This window comes from Corvus hawaiiensis, chromosome 1, assembly GCF_020740725.1.
Source record: "Corvus hawaiiensis isolate bCorHaw1 chromosome 1, bCorHaw1.pri.cur, whole genome shotgun sequence".
Lineage (NCBI taxonomy): Eukaryota > Metazoa > Chordata > Aves > Passeriformes > Corvidae > Corvus > Corvus hawaiiensis.
The window spans coordinates 76,130,828-76,144,840 of record NC_063213.1 but is presented as its reverse complement, the minus strand read 5'-3'; positions in this window follow the sequence as shown (position 1 = coordinate 76,144,840).

Sequence of the window (14,013 nt, the reverse complement as noted above, 5' to 3'; positions counted from 1 at the left end):
TGAGGAAAGCAACGTTTATAAACTCACATGGATTTAAAATAAAAGAAGGCCTTGGGGTGATCTTATTGTGGCTTTCCAGTACCTGAAGAGAGCCTGCAAGAAAGATGGAGAGAGGCTATTCACAAGGGCCTGCAGTGACAGGACAGTGATAAAGGGGAATGGCTTCACACTGAAAGAGAGTAGGATTAGATTAGATATTGGGATAAAATTCTTTACTGTGAGGATGGTGAGGCACTAGAATAGTTTGTCCAGAGAAGCTCTGGACGTTCCATCCCGGGGAGTGTTTAAGGAGAGCTTGGGTGGGGTTTTGAGCAACCTTGTCTAATGGAAGGTCTCCCTGCTTATGGCAGGGAGGTTGGACCTAGATGAACTTTAAGGTCCCTTCCAATCCAAGTCAGTCTATGATTTTATGATTCTATGAAAAGAAATTAAAACATGCCAAAAAAAAGTATTGAATCAGAAAAAAAAAAGTGAGGAACAGTTGAAGATAGGTAGTATTGAACCTAGAACACTAAGAAAAGCTGATTAAGGATGTTTTAAATGAATTATTGGTGAACTGAGGTCCCAGAAGTAGAATGTGGACAACATTATGATAAGATTTTTTAAAAGAGTGTATTACAAGATCTTCACACTGATTTAAACAGTATGTGAATTTGCTCTCTACATTTCATCCTCTGAGACTCCATGTCTTGTGGAAGACTAACACCTTCCCACCAGTAAAGACAGCTGTTTTCTTACATTTCTGCATTTTGATTTTCTGTCATTTTCCCCCATCACTTTTTTTTTCTTCAGGTTTCATAGCCTTTGGAGTGCCAATGTTGCTGAATAAGAAAAAAATAATTGCTTTAATATCTGACAGTTTCACTCTAGGCAAATGCAGCAGAATTTGAATAGGAGAAAACCAATGGTGTTATCTATAACAAAAAGCTTTTCTGAAATCTCTAATCCCCTTATGAAAGCTACTGTATTCTTGAATCTTCAATTTTGGTATGCTTGTTAAGTCTATGATTATGGGAATATATCCATGAAAAATTCACTTAAGATTTGTCTGGGGATGAAATATATCTACTGCATTAAATAGTCTGCATCATATTGAAATAATAACAGGACTACCTAATGCCCTCATTTTAGCTGAACTTTTTTCCAATCTGATTATAACTTTAATAGAAATTTGACCAGTTTGCAGAGACAATGTATTATTCTACATGAAATGAAATTATGTAATTAATCTTAAATTTTACATAGCTTATCCCTTCTGTCAGCTTTCCTTGTATTTCCATCCTTCACAGTGTTCTGATCAACAGTCAGCGAATTTGATCAGAAAGTTTAAATGGAATTCAGAATCACAATGCTTAAGAAAACCTGTAACAGTATGTTAATCCAGAGGAAAAATCTACTTGTATTGTGTATCTACGGAATCCTGCCATTGATTCAAGGATGCAGCTTTCCCTGGAGAAGTTGATTTGTGCACTTGACTACTTTATACATCAAATACTGCATTTTAGAAGGGTTCCACATAAAACATTTTAATGAATTTTTAGCTTGCAAAAAACACTGTTTCCAGTATTCTTATTATTGAGTAGCCCAGATTTCATAATTGTCTAGCTCTCCTTAAAAAAAAAGCAAAACCAAACAAACAAAAATCCCAAAAAACCAAAAAAAACCCCAAACCCTCCCACTTTCAGAAACTCCACTTTTAAACTAGCAAGAAGACACTGAGTATGGTATACAGTGATAGTAAAGATGAGGAGTTGCATCTGAATTGAAAGATGCAGGCTTCATATTTTGTTTTGAAGATGACTAGGTTAGGGCTACTCCTTGTGCTGGGTTCTGAATTTTTAGCCTAATTCTCTTGAAAACTCTATTTTCCCCAGATGAAAGAAAATGTTTGCTCTCACATTCTGGTTTTCAATGGAGCAATGAAATTGCAAGAGAGGGAGCAAGGATCTTTCAAGCAGTCAAAGCATGTAGTGCTTTGAAAATCAATACAGCAACCTTGAACATGGGATCTCTGGGTGAAGAGCTAGTGCAAACAGTTCAGTAGGGAACAGAAGATACTAGATAATGATTTCTGAACCAGACATACCCTACATTCTTTCATATAACATGATATTTGGATAACCTGCACAAAAAATGCTCTCAAACAAATAGATAAGAAGCATGAGAAAAGCACAGAAACAGGAGAGTAGTCACGAGAAAAAGGAGGAAATTAAGTGAACAAGATGAAGAATTGGAATGAGTCTCCTTGCCTATACATGTAACATGGCCACTTGATCAGAGAACTAAAATAGTAAAAGATAAGATAAACCCACAATAAAAATAGCATATTGGAACTACAAGAGAACCTTTTCCTCACTTTGTCAATCTTGCTTCCTGTGCAAAAGGAACACAAACATTTTGATCATTGCTGCAGTGTGCAATAAGAGGGAGTTACCATGCAAACCACATATCAATTCAGAGTTCTTTTCCACTGTGCTATTTGAATTATTTTATATAGAAATGTGATCATTTACATTAGCAGCTGCTTTCATGTGTGATAAAATTCTTGGTTTTGTGTATAGCAAGCAAATACAAAAACTATACCATTGAATCTGCCACTATGTCTCAACCCTGCTACCTCACAATTAAGTCTACAAGGAATGTCTGTGTTTCCTCCTGCCAATTCTTATTCCTCCCACAGATCAAATAAGAATAACCCAATAGAACAGTGGGAGAAGTTATAATTTCTTCTTTACGTTACAGCACTGGTTGCTTACCTGTACTACTATTCTTTTTCTTCTTGAAAGCAGTAATTTTTTTTTCTAAAAAAACCTGAAGTTATTTAGCATATCAGGGTTTTCCTATGATTCTCATATATCAAAAGTGTTAATCTCTGAAAGCAGATTCTTATGTACCTTATTAGTTGGACTTTAACAGAATTCATTAGAGATGAATTTTCATTTTCATCATTGGTAGTGTATCTATGGGAAATATTACAGAGATAAATAATTTAAAATTAGCCTCTGTCTGACAGAAAAAATGGCATTAGGAACCATAAATTTCCTAGTGTTTTCAAAATACCAGATATTGTTAATTCTTTACAATCTCTCTTATTTTCTAGAACATGAATTAGGTATTTGATCACAAACTGAACAGAAGGCTGCAATATAGCACATCATGTACATTTTAAAAATACTTGATGATGCAGTCATGGATTAATTATACATTAATATTCACAATGATGTATCACCTAAATAAATTTTCATAAGGAAAAGTTGATTTTTAAAGAAATGCTTAATTAATTTAATTAATTTCAATGCAATATTTCTATTATCTTTTCACAAAACTTTCATTTATTAATATTTATTGGGGCAGGATGGTATTTTACATTAAGTATTATACGTTAGAACATTTTGAAGAGGTGTAAATTAATATTATATATGAAATTTTAAAATTTGGACAAGTCTTTTAAAAGGTTGAAATATTTGTTTTTCCAGCTGAATGAAGAAAGAAAAAATAAAGTGGTGTCAACATAGTGTAAACACAATTTAGCAACATTATTCTCCAACTAATCCAAAACACAACACTGTACCAGCTGCTAGGAAGAAAAATAACTCTATCCCAGCTGAAATCAGAGCAGTATCCATCCCTTATTCTATACCATTTACATCATGCCTATGTCCCATTCTTTCTCTACATTCCAGTTAATGATCAACACCTTTCCAGTCTTTTAATATATACACACACAATATCGTTCCCATAGTCCATGTGTTATCCCTCTAAAATCTGTTGAGTTCATTTAGTCCACGACTTTGGGCTTCATCAGTCATAAAATTTCAGGGCAGGAAAGATGGTCTGTGATGTTAGTTTGTTGCAAGCTGCAGTCAGTTCTGATTCCATCACCACTGCACTTGTCCAGCTTCATCACAATTTGTTCTTCACTAATCTGTGTTATTTTTACTGTAATCCTCTTGATATGGCACATAGTCACCACAGAAGTAATGATATACAATACTATATAGCAATTAACAGTGTACAACTTAATTAATTGTCTCTTCTTACCCAGAATCAAGTTCCCTAGGGGTACACACCAGACTCCTGCATTATTCACCAAGTGCACCCAGGCCCTTGAGTGAAAGCAATCTCACAGATGGATTTGCCTTTGCTTGAGGCAGGGATAACCCAGACAATTTTCCCCAGCCTATATTTTAGTACTGGAGGAACTCTGTCCCTCTCAGCTTGAGAGGTTGAGCAGGGCCAGCCCAATTGGCAGATTCTCTAGCATTGACTAACCAAGTGGCCTTTGCTAAACGTGTATCCCAGTGTTTGATGGTCCCACCACCCACTGCTCTCTGTGGAGTTTTCAGCAGTCCATGGCATTGTTGGATTTTCTCAGAGGATGTGATATATTTAGATTATTCTTCCAGCATCTGTCAAAACTTACACATTTGAAAGCACTCATCTAGAGAGAATTTTGTATCTATGTAGTTGCCTGCCTGTCAGACTGAGTAATATGTTTAATGGCTAGGGCTAAAAGATTCGCAATTAGTTACTTTTAAGATTAGCAGAATCTGTTACACGTAACAAAACACGTTTGGGGCCAGACATCATCTCAATACCAATTTGAATTTGTAACATCTATTAAAATTAGCACCAATCATCCATACCTGCAATTCAAGTTCTGAAATTGTATCTGCCTTGATCAAATATTTTCAGATGAAGAGAATAAAAAATTTTCTGTCAGATAAAAAAAAAAAGAAAACAAGGCTGTGTTCTTTTCATGTCTGTCATTATCCACACTACTGATTCTTTTGACTGTTGTAGCAGAATCACATAATCAGAGAATATGCTGAGTTGGAAGGGACACACAAGGATCATTGAGTTCAACTCCTGCCCTTGCACAGCACCATCCCCCAGGAGTCCCACCATGTACCCGAGGTCATTGTCCAAATGCTTCTTGAGCTCTGTCAGCCTTGGTGCCCATGACCACTTCCCCAGGGGAGCCTGTTCTAGTGCTCAACCACTCTCTGGATTAAAATCCTTCTGCTAATATCCAACCTAAACCTCCCCTGACACAGCTCCAGACCATTCCCTTGGGTCCTGTCATTCCTCAGGAAGAGAAGAGATCAGTGCTTGCCCCTCCTCTTCCCCTTAAAAGGAAGTTGTAACTGCAATGAGGTCACCCCTCAGTCTTCTCTTTCCCAGGCTGAACAGACCAAGTGACCTCAGCCGCTTCTCATCAGGCTTCCCTTCAAGGCCCTTTGCCATATTCATTGCCTTCCTTTGCATGCTCTCTAAGAGCTTCATGTCTTTTTTACATTGCGGCACCCAAAACTGCACACGGGACTTGAGGTGAGGCTGCCCTAGCCCAGAGCAGAGCAAGACAATCCCCTCTCTTTCCCAGCTGTCAGTGCTGTGCCTGATGCACCTCAGGACAGGGTTGGCCCTCCTGCCTGCCAGGGCACTGCTGACTCATGTTCAACTTGCCACTGACCAGGACCCCCAGGTCGCTTTCTGCAGCGCTGCTTTCCAGCCTTTCGTTCCCCAGCCTCCAGGGTTGCCCCATCCCAGGTGCGGAATCTGGCACTTGCCCTTGTTGAACTTTTGCACAGTTGGTGATTGTCCAGCCCTCTGATTTGTCAAGGTCTCTCTGCAGGGCCTCCCTGCTTTCAAGGGAGTCAACATTTCCTCCCAGATTTGTATTGTCTGCCAACTTGCTTAGTATCCCTTCCAGTCCTGTGTCCAAGACATATATGAAGATGTTGAAGAGCACAGGGCTGAGGATGGAGCCCTACAAAACCCTGCTAGTGACAGGTCACCACTCTGATGTCACCCCATTCACTACAACCCTTTGTGCCCAACCTGTGAGCCAGTTGCTCACCCATTACAATATGTTTATCCAGCTGTGTGCTGGGCACTGTGTCTGGAAGGATACTGTGAGAGATGGTATTGAAAGCTTTACTGAAGTCCAAAAAGATTACTTCAACTGGCTTCCCTTGGTCAGCCAGGTAGGTTACCTTGTCATAAAAAGCAATCAGGTTTGAGAAGCATGACTTTCCTCTCATGAAGCCATGCTGGCTGTGACCAACGACTGCATTGTCTTTTGGGTGTTTTCAATACCTCACAGAATAATCTCCCCCATAACTTTACCAGGTGCTGAAGTGAGACTGACAGTCCTGTTGTTTTCAGGCTCCTCCTTCTTGCCCTTCTTGAAAACCGAGACAAAGTTTGCCAGCTTCCTGTTAGCTGGGACCTCTCTGAAGAAGTGTGCATGTTCAAACCTGGCCTCAGAGCAGGTGTAAAGCCAATTGCTCAGCCCTTTTCTAGCTTGGTTGCAGATATGTCAGGGAAAGCTGGGTGGTGCCAGAACATCCCTTCTTGGATGTTCAGGGTTGGTAGGATAGACTGTTTTTGCTGGCATATAGTCTCCGCAAAAACTTGTATTTATTATCAGGAAGGAGCAAAAAAATCATGGAAGACAGATTGCTTTCATGTCTGATCCTCTGATAAAATGAAGAAGCAGTGATGCACAAATATCTTTTTGCTGCTAAGTCATTTGTGATGTATAGTACTGAAAGCTTGACTTGCCACCAAAGCAAGTACTATTAACATGCAGTTTTAAACCAATATATTTGGATAAGGATGTGCTGTTAATTTCAAAATACAGATTGCAATATTTCTCAGATATATTCTGGGGAAAAGAGAGCATTCTATTTCTTTGCGCCCATGAGCTAAGTCTGCCGTGTAGAAGGCTGTTGTCTCAGGAGTAGGGTGATGCAATTGCCAATGTGAGGCAAGCTGACAACACTCAGACATGACCTTGACTCTGTGAATTTCTTTTCATAGTCTGCATCAAAGGGTGTCTATTTGTCTGACTGTGGGTTGAGGAGGAAACATTCTGAGCAGGAACTTCAGAGAAGACACTAAATAATTTTTTAAAACATTTTACATGAAAGCGTCTGTGGAGAAAACAGAATTAGATGAAAGAGGAGACTAGAATGGTTGAGAGGTGTTGAAGACAGTTGCAAGATGACAGGTGGCTGGAAAAAAAGAAAAGAGGTTTGGGGACACCCATCTGATCAGCTGGAGAAGAGGAGGATTTGAGAACATGAGTGCAACGATGGAAACACTCCGGAGAGAGAGAGATGAAGGGCCAGGAACTAGGATCTGTCAGTCAGATTCTACTGAGTATGTTCCTTCCTCATGGAAACTGAGTAATGAGGGATTTTGTTCTGCTGCAGGAAGGGGAAGATTCATCTTCAGGCTTTGTTCAGTACTTAGAAGTGGTCAGGCAGTATTCCATCATTATGTGGTGCAAAGATCTCAGCTCATTGTCTCTCAATGACAGGATGTTTTGGCTGTATGAGATGTTTATTCTGGCCCCTATGCGAGCCACCATTTAGGAAAACTTCTGGTTTAAGTTAACAATAACTGCAGTAGAGATGTGTACCTGACACAATGATAGCCTTGCATTTTGTGGATTAAGTAGGGAAATGCAGATCCTTTGCCCTGGCAACAAGTATTGCATAACAAGGACAAAGAAAATGTGAAAAGACAGAATATATTGATTGTGTCATCATTAATGGCCACAGTAACTTCCTTGTGTAAGGCAATTAATATGTCAAATAATGACAGGAGACAACTTTGCTAACATTAAGATCTAGAGATATCTTAGGTTCTGGTGTTTTTTTCCAAGAAAAGTAAATTAAGATAATATACAGAGAAAAACAACAGTGTTCCTACAATGAAAGAAAGGAAATATGGACAGGAAAATTCAGATGGCAAATAGCAGTTAAAAGGTCAGGTTGGAGGCACATGAAAAAACACAGGGTCAGATTGCAAGAGAACATGTGAGAGGACAGAGGAGGGAACTGAAATCTGGAACTGGAGAGTAATAGAGAACAAAAAATTATTGAATGGAAAACTAATGGAACACCAAAGGAGATTTGCAGTGTAAAGAACGAAGAATGAAAATGAATTGTTATTGGAAAATTATTGGACTAATGAAAAAGCAGAAAAGCAAAATATATGATAGGCAGTACAGCAGTATTGCTGTGTCTAGTAACTGAATGGAATACAGATCAGCTGTTAATTGTTGTTGAATTTGCCTTAATATTTTCTTAGAGGACAAGCGGCTAAGCTAATTATCCACATGCAGAAAGGAGTCATCTGACGTGGAATTGTGGAATACCTGCCTCATTAATACTTGGAAACCCAAAATAAATGGTGCACATTACATTAAGAGCACAGTATTCTGTTAGATCATGGAAGCAGCAGAATATGCCAGCAGAAGACTAGAGGCAGTGAAGGAAAAGGTGGTAGTGATACCCATTGTTGCACCAGCTGTTGAAACTAGAGTCTTTCTGCAGACAGCAAGAGTGGAAACAATGAGGTTACAGAGTGCTGTGGTCTCTTCCACAGCCCCTACACCCTCACCCATTTCTGCTGGCCACTCTTTGAGTTTGAATGCCTTAAATTTAGTACATTTTGAACAAAACCACACCAAAACTAAATGTCTCAGCTTAGTCTTATTATTTGCAGTTGATATGTATTCTCATAATATTTGGAATCAAAAAACTTTGGCTGTCTGCTATTCAGACTCTCAGTTTTGGTCCACAGCTACATCACAGATATTCATAATAAATGAAAAAAAAATGGAAAAAAAAAAGGCATGTTATTGAAAAGCAGTCTATGTTTTCTGTAAATTATGTATCTGTAAACAAAACCAACACCACCAGTTGTATCCTTACTTCAAATACAGACTTTAATGCAAAGGTTTTTTTGAGGTATTCTGAGTATAAGAGTCTGAAACAAAGTAGGCACCTATTCCCAGGTCTCTTTAGTTTCCCAATGTTTTATTGTATAGTATTTTTTCTTATGGCTAATTATTAGTAAATGCATATGAGGTTTAGCAATAAGAAGTTTCTTTGAGAGCATTCTGAGCTTAAAAGCACTGAAATATGAAATACCTTGCCAGTTCCGTATTTTGAGTGTTTTATTTCTGTACCCTGAAGATTTTCATTTTTGATAACTATGGAAAGGTGATACATATGCCAAACACATTGTATTTATATTCTTGGGAGTTAATGAGAGGCATTGTGTAACAATGTATTATACTGCCATAATTTAAATTTTTGGAGTATTTTTTCACTGCATAAACTGCTAATTTCTAGGCAAACAGCTGCATTCTGAATTATTTAGAACACTTGTTCTTTAGCTAATTGACAGCTAATTGATGCTTTGAGAGACCATCAACTAAACAGCATGTAAATGGATTCAGGCTTCTCATGGAGACAAGCGACAGCTTATGAGCTACTTCCACCAGGGCAGCTACTCTCTTCTCTTGCCAGAGACAGGCTGGAGAAGTTACTGCATATAGAGCTACTTCCCTAAAATATTCTCCCTTCTACTAGGAACTTGCAGTCCTTGTTCCAGAGATGGTGCCTTTCTTTAAAGGAATTACTGAAGTGCTCAGAGAGCAGCACATCTATTTATGAAATGCCTTGCTTTACCTAGTATTGTTTCATCTCTCTTCAAATCTCAGATATATGTATAGTTATGTCTTTGGACCAAATGATGCAGCACAAGAGAACAGCAACTTGCAGATTCCCAACTTTATTCTGGACCTGCGAAAAAACGAACTAATTTTGTACTTCTAATGTATTATGTTTTTTTCTCTATTAACTTCTGAATATGTTTTGTTAGTTGGAAATACCTCACCGAGCTCGAAACACTGCCTTCCCTCTTACAGAGCTATAACTGTTATCTTCTGTATTTCAGCACTGGCTTTTACTACAGTGCCCTTCTGACTGCCGGAGTTTATTCCCTTGATACGTTACACTGCCTGTTTCCTTGGTCACTCACTGCTAAGGTGTTGCACAGGACAGCAAGGGTTATTCAACTGAGACAGAAAAAGAAGAATCATACTTATGTGGGACTTGTAACTGAAAGAGAAAGTACAATGCATTTAACTTCATGGAGTACAAAGAAGCTACAGTAGTTATGCAGAATTTGTAGCCTTAAAGGTTAAGTCTGAATGGGATGGGAGTGTGATTGTTTTCCTCTAGATGGCAGTTTTGGCAAGCTTTGTTTTAGCCATATAAGCAAATAGAAAGTTTTTCAGGACAAATTACCCAGTTTAGTCAATACCTTTACCCTACTAAATTCTTCCACTACCCCAGCTGTTCAAGCATGCATGAGTGTGTAGACCCCAATGTCTATGTTTAATCACGAAAATAAGGTAGTAATTAAATATTTTGTAGACAAAGATCTTAAAAGCCTCTACTAAAACTTTATTCTGTGAAATAGATCAGGAATATCTTTCTCGGAAATGTGCATATAACTTATAGTCAAAGGAAAAGTCAGAGGAAATCTTAGTTTTCAATCACTTTCTGAAACTGTTTAGCTGCTTATTAACTTTTGACAGGTAGTTAAGCCATATATCACAATCTTCAAATTAATCTCTTTTTTCAATTGCATCCCAAAGGATGACAGGGTGAAACAGGGTGAAACAACTGCTTTGGAGCCTTCAGTTATTGCTTCTGAATTTACACATTTTTGACATACAAAATTCTTGCTTTTAGGGGTTTGTCTAGTCGAAACATGTATTTGCATATATTGGGGACAAAAGGTACTTAATTTCTTAAGCAATGTTAATGTTCTTTTAATAAAATTAAAATGTACTATATATTTACTCCTTTGCTTGCCACTTTTCTTGTGTGTAACTACATTTGCCTGAATAAATGTATGTGTGTGTGAGGAAAAGACAATAAGTGACGCAAAACTCAGGATACAGAACAACTGTTTTGGGTTTTTTTTTTCTCAAAGGCGAATAAAACTTGAAATTAAGATTTATCTTTTTGTGAAACTTCTGTGACATTGCCTTTATACATTATTTGTGAATGTGAAATGACCCTGCTAATTTAAGTAATATATTGCCAGTGTTTCAAAATCAGTATTTGGCAATATTCATTCCACACACAGTAATGAAAATTCAATTATATAGTTTGCAATGCTCTTTGAATTAGACATAATAGTCACATCAGCTTTTTATACAGGGCAGCCAGGGAACATATTTTCTAGAATCTCTTCAGCTGCAGAAATGCATCGTGACTGAAATGTTGCTGGAATGGATATTGATTGCTACACTTGCCACCATTTCGTGCAGTAATATCCCATGCACACTCCTTTGTACTTGTGTGTCCGAAGTATAATTTTCCATTCACTGCCAATAACCAAACCCACAGCTCCTGTAATCGCTAAACTCTGGGTCTTTGTGATGGTACAGGAAGCTATTGATGTTGTTTACAGGCTCCCCAAGAATAACTACTAGAAGTCTAAAGAATGTGCTTTGCAATATTTACAGGCTTTTGTGCAAAATTATTGTATTCAAGAATTGCAGACCACTTTTTAGAGGGCAGAAAAAAAGAAAGAGCAATATGTTCAGAGAAAATTCTAAATGGTTTTCAGGGAACAAAGCAGTTACATATCTTTACATCATTCAGTGCTCAGTTTGTGTGTTGCCTCCACAGGTGAAACTGCCTTTTCTCAAAGTTAGTTTTTAGTAAAGTGTTCTCTGTTTTTCCAGCGTTTTAGCTTTTTCTCTAAACCCATGTTCCATAATGACGATTACCAAAAAGCACGTTGTCGAAAATGGTGTGGAAAGTAATAAATTTGTTGCTAACAGTACCTTGTTTAGTCCCTCTAAAATGTGATGAAAATTAGCAAGTTGAAAAAACAAAATTAAATGCTCATGGATTCTCAGTTTTTCCAGTAAAACTTTCTTCTCAGGTATGATTTCTATGTCGTGGTAATGCCTGAATGGGGAAAAAAATAACAGAACTGTAAATAACATAATATCTGTAATTTTGTTCAGCAGGAGTTCTCTTTAACGACTGCTTTTATATGCTGTCCTATAGCATAAGATAAGTACTTTGGCTTATACAAACAAGCACTAAGCTAAAAAAATGGAGAAAAAGAGGATTTATGTCTATTGTTTACTGGTGTGAAACATGTGCAACCTCCTTGTCACTGCAACCACGTCTTTGATTTCTTTTCTGTCAGAATTATTTCCTGACACTGAGGGTAAATCAAGAGGCTTTTTAGAATACCCAGGTGTATGCCAAGAAGTACTCAAAGGTTCAACAAGATGTCCCTGTTATGTTTGTGTACTGGGTTTGTGCACACAGTCTATTTTTAGTTTAAAATACTAAAAAGATTTCTTTGGGATATGTTGATTAACTAAACTCTGCTTTGGGAAGAGCTATATTTGAATTTTTTTTCTAAAAAAAATATTTAAATTATTAAATTTTCACCATTGTCCTGTATATAGCATGGTATTTCTGAATACTTGAGGGCATGGAGTAAAAGCAGGTTTTAATAGTGTCCACTGTGTAATTCTTTACTTTTATGCCATCAAGGAGCAATAGTTTAGCCTGCATTCATGATGACAATATTTTAGTGCCTCAAAAAAGGCATTACCTGTTGCTATCATTGTGTTACCTGTCATCTGTCTATCACAAAAATATAAGCCCTTATCCAGGAGATCTCTCCTCTTAACAATTTCTTACTTCTACCTGTTTGTCATATGCTATCTGTTGCAGTTTTTCTCTTGAAATTTGAGAAATTGCCACTCACTCTGAAGCAGAGTGATTGCTCCCCAGCAACCAGGGTTTTATTCAATTATTTTAAGGCATTATGTCTCATGGTAACTAGATAAAAAATTTACATGTGAAAGAACTCATCTATTCTACAATATATACTGAGTCAGTCAGTACATGAAACATTATTTTTATTAAAATCACATGGGGTTTTTTTCTCTAAGAAGTGATCTAAAATGTTTTTATTGTGCACACATGGGAAAATGAGTCAGTTCCAGAATACTGCATGAGCAAAAATTGCATTAGCGAGTTCATAAAAGTTGCTGCACTGCACAGAAACAAGTCAGGTGCTTAGGAATAAGAAAGTCCATATGGAAACTAATGTTAGCAGTTAATGTGGAATAGTACTGTTTCTTTGCAGTTTCTGGCTCAACTTCAGTTCTATTGCCTGTTTCATACTGCTTTCAGGGACTTGGCCACTGAACAAGGAGAACTAGGAATTAGGTCACAGGAGGAGGGTGAGGAAAGGATATTCTAGGAGATAGTAAGCAAGGAATTAAGAAAGGTCTGTTGTGTTGCAGCTCTGAAAGAAATGGCATGTTTGCCCATTATCACACAGAAGGGTGCTCAAAGTCTTGTAGAAATAACACTGTTGTCACTGCAAAAATACTCCAGTTCCCCAAAGCCTTCACAATGAGAAGATAAATGAAAGGAGGGGTTTGTCATTGTTTTCTTAGCAATATTAATATGCTGGTGGTTTGGGTGATTACTTTTTGTAGTTTATTTTTAATAGAACAAAATTATGCTTTTAAGGACAAATACTGTTGCTGTTACCGCGGAATCTTAAAAGCCCTTTTGCAACAGAAAAAGGAGCGTGATCAGTCAGTTCTTGCATAGGTGTTTGTAAACAAATTAAAGACAAGATTTAGGCAAACACAGGAAAATAGTCTGCCATTGTGGTATTTCTGCTCAAACTGCAGTTTTAAGCCCATATAATTTTTTTATTATTGGATTAGCATGATGTCTGCCGAGCAGTCCAAGTATGCGATGACTATCCATCTTTTCTTGTGTATATACATAATAGTTGACTAATTGAACTTGGAAGTAGGTTTGAACTCAAAGGCAATGTAGTTGTAGAAGCTTGTCTAAGAAAAAATGCAGCCTAGAATTAAACTTCATTAATACATTTCTCACCAGTGGCCTTACGTAAAGTTGTGTGTGAGGGGCAGTTTAGTTGCTGGCATGAGCAGAAATGCACAGTAATTCTAAGCAATCCATGAAGGCAACTCTATCTGCAGTTCTAGTGAATTTAGACAGCTATGATGTAGTTAGGGGTATTGGGATTTTTATAACCCATTCTAACACCTCTATTTCTTGAATAGGTTGTAAAGGAATCTTTTATGAGCATGAGTGTTTTCAGTCTCAATTTTGTTGT